The sequence below is a fragment of the Amblyomma mixtum genome, chromosome 2, assembly GCF_055824585.1.
Source record: "Amblyomma mixtum isolate Tamu chromosome 2, ASM5582458v1, whole genome shotgun sequence".
NCBI lineage: Eukaryota > Metazoa > Arthropoda > Arachnida > Ixodida > Ixodidae > Amblyomma > Amblyomma mixtum.
In genome coordinates this window covers 213377228-213380601 of record NC_143013.1, presented here as the reverse complement: position 1 = coordinate 213380601, position 3374 = coordinate 213377228, and the positions used below count along the sequence as shown (strand labels likewise).

The window sequence follows — 3374 nt, the reverse complement described above, 5'->3', positions numbered from 1 at the left end:
TTTCCACCATCGGTGCATTTTAGAGCCCAGCTATTTGGCGTCCGTTTCTGCGTTTCGCAGCGTCGCCGTGGCCGTTAATTGTTTCCTGCTAACCCTTGATGAGCAGGGGCGCATATAAGGTAAGGGTGTGCGGGGTCCGCATCCCGTATGCAATTTTGGTAGATTCGATAGGCTAGGAAGGAAGTGCAGCCTTGTTCGATACTCCGACAGGCCCCTCGCGACTCGGTGATTACGTATTTTGAATCGAAATGTGAGGCCGCGAGAGCAATCGCGACCTCTTCTGCTTGTGTTGCACTGCGGGCTCTGAAGGTGAGGCCGTTAACTGTGCTACTGTTGTGAAATACCGTAAAAAAAAGAAAACGAAAGAAGAAAGTGAAAAGAACTTCAGTGACGTAAAAACAAAGAAAGTGTTAGCAGGGGGCACCACACCTGCATGAAGAATGGAAGTATATGAAGGCGTAAAGGTGTGTCTAATGAACTTCAGTCTTAAATAAAATCAGCAAATTGATTAAACATTTAACGTTAAATTATGAGGAATAGTCAAAAAGCTTTTAATTACTCTTAGAATTCTTCCCTTCTGAGTTTAAAATTTGCCTAAATCACACTGCTTTCTGGCGACTGAATGGCGGTCGCAGTTAATGGGTTCACAGTGCCTTGCAACTGTCGGGCATACTTACCTGGTGCCGAGGCCTCTTTGGTCAGGATGGAGGAGCCTACAGGTCGAGACGCGGCATTGCACTGCGTCCGCGTTGACACCTGCCACTTCCTCAATAGAGGCAGATGGGGCATGTAATTTTTGGTAATGGGGGCACTGCGTGCGCGCGTCCCCCCAACCATATTCAGTTCCAAAAATCAGAAAGTCATATACGCTTAAGAGCTATGCACTTCGAAATGTCGTCCTCTCGGCGACGGTCAAGTTTCGATGAAGGCGAACTTCCAGCCACCCGTGTTTTGTGCGACGTCGGTGGTCGAAACTTCCGGAGCCCTCCACTGCGGCGTCTCCCATAGCCGGAGTCGTACTGCACCACTTTGCTGCATAAAGGTTTGTTATATCCGGTACTTCGTTACGCCACTTCGCTATATCCAGATCTGTTCGTTATATCTGACATTTGGTTACGACATATAGCACCCCTTCGTTATATTTAGTTCTGTTTGTTAAAGGCAATATTCTGCCAGGACACACTACACAACTTCGTTATATCCGGCCTTGTTCGTTATATGCGGTTTCTGGTCGCAACATACCACGCCACCGTTTTGGAGCAAAAAGATCCACTTCTCGCATGCAAAGTGAAGGTCAAAGGGCGCTTGAATTTTACCTCTAACTGGAGGCTCGCCGCATGCGGCTGTGACGTCATACCACCTGACTTGTCGCAGCTCTTACCGTTGGCGCGACCGCGTTTCGAAAGAGGCGAAACAAGAAAGGCGCCCGTTTGTTGTGCGATGTCAGTGCGCATTAAAGGTCCCAAGGTGGTCGAAATTATTCCGCAGCCCTCCACTATGGCACCTCTTCATTTTCTTCTCGCTCCCACCTTCCTCCTTTCCCTTACGGCCTGGTTCGTGTGTCCACCGAAATGTAAAATTTGGAAGGCACGATCAGGAATTTGTCCCTGTTAAAATACCCGCCGCGGTGACTGAATGGTAAGGCGCTCGTCTACCGAGCTGGAGTACCCTGGTTCGAACCCGACTGCGGCGACCGCGTTTTGATGGAGGCAAAACGCAAAAGGCGTCCGTGTGCTGTGCTATGTCAGTGCACGTTAAAGATCCCCAGATGGTCGAAATTATTCCGGAGACCTCCGGCACCTCTTTCTGTCTTCTTTCACTCCTACCTTCCTTCCTGCCCTTGCGGCGCGGTTCAGGTGTCTGCCGAGATATGTGAGACAAATACTGCGCCATTTGGTTTCCTCAAAAACCAATTTACCAATTTTGCCCTGTTCAAAATTGCGGCAAGCTCCCCTTTGGTCGGTGATATAGACTCGGGACACTGGATCCGCGGCTGCAAGTGCGATAGCAACTTCCTCCGCGAATGCAATGTTGGCGACATAGATGCGAGTACCGGAGTTTCCCAACCCGGCGCATCATCATCTGTGCCTAAGTACACGCGGGAATAGAGGGAAATAAGGTAGCGGGCGCTACCACCCGCGCGCTTAACCACCGGGCATCGCCTCTCTCGCTGCCTGATGCGGCTACAGATTTAAATCCGGCTATTAATATTCGGAAGATCTCTCTCCTGCATCAAGCCGCTCACGGCTGATACCCACCCCCTGTAAATGTCTTAAGAAGGCGGAGGAGCGTTTGCTTCTTCGCCCCTACACCAGCACGGTGTAGGGCGAATCACAAAGACCAGTGAGTCCGTGAAATAATCGAGGCAGCTTCGATAGCAAGTCTGCGCAACGATTGTGTCAGCACGCCGTCTGTTGCTTTGACAAAGAAAGAATTTGACATGTTAAAAATGGGATTATAAATCTGTGATTATTTGTCGTATGTTGTAATTTTTTGGTCACTTGAACGATATGGTTGTGACGAATATGTTTTTGAGGGGGTGAAAAAGGTATAAGAAGCAGTGTTTCTTCGAAATAAAAATCAGTTGTAAGTAAGCGCTTGTCTCTTGTCCCGGTGTTTTGCGCTGTTCCGTCACAAATGAATAACCAACATGTCCAAGCTAGTGTCCTGACCAGCACGGTACTGTGCCCGGCAGTGCTCAGACATTTCAATTTGGCCTTTTCGGGCGAGTGTCCACGCTGTATGGAAGTGTTTGCGGACACGTATCACATGGTATAGGCATGCCCTGCCAATCCTGCTTTCCCTCCCCACCCCCACCTCATCCGAGAGGACTGGGAGGCTGCCCTTTTCGGCTGCGCAGCTCTCCAGGACCAAGGAGCCCTGGTGACAAGAGCCCGGGCTACCGCGGAGGCCACAGGGGTCCCGGACTAGGGATCCCTCCTGGTGATTGTGAGGGCCGGACCCTTCAGGCCAGGTCCAAGCAATACCTCTCCTGTAAGAAGTATAAATATATGTTTTACAACACCACCACCACCACCGAGATGTGAGACAATTACTGCACCATTTCCTTTCCTAAAGAATCAATTTGAATTTTTTTGTTCTCAGCGTCCGTTTCCGTATCTCCGAACTTAAGTTTAATGTCAATTAAAATAGCGACATTGCGAAAGTGGATAAACGGAGAACTTCTACAATGGCAGGTGCCGAAATTGTCAGTCGGAGTCAGCCATGAGACTCTCACTGAGATCGTCAGTCGGAGACAGCCATGAAACTCTCAAAATTTGTGGTTTTTGAACAAAGGAAAGGACGAAGTAATTATTTGAGTTCTCGGTGGACACTTCAACCACGCTGTGAGAGAAGGAAGAAAGTGGGAGAGA

The 3374-nt window shown here is 49.3% G+C and overlaps 1 non-coding gene across 1 annotated transcript; it reads left to right on the top strand.

Annotated features, from left to right (window-relative positions):
• Positions 1-669: 669 nt before the first annotated feature.
• On the top strand, positions 670-832 carry LOC149362498 (U1 spliceosomal RNA). Its single transcript, XR_016289287.1, has one exon. It is a non-coding gene; the product is annotated as a U1 spliceosomal RNA (small nuclear RNA).
• Positions 833-3374: the final 2542 nt, after the last annotated feature.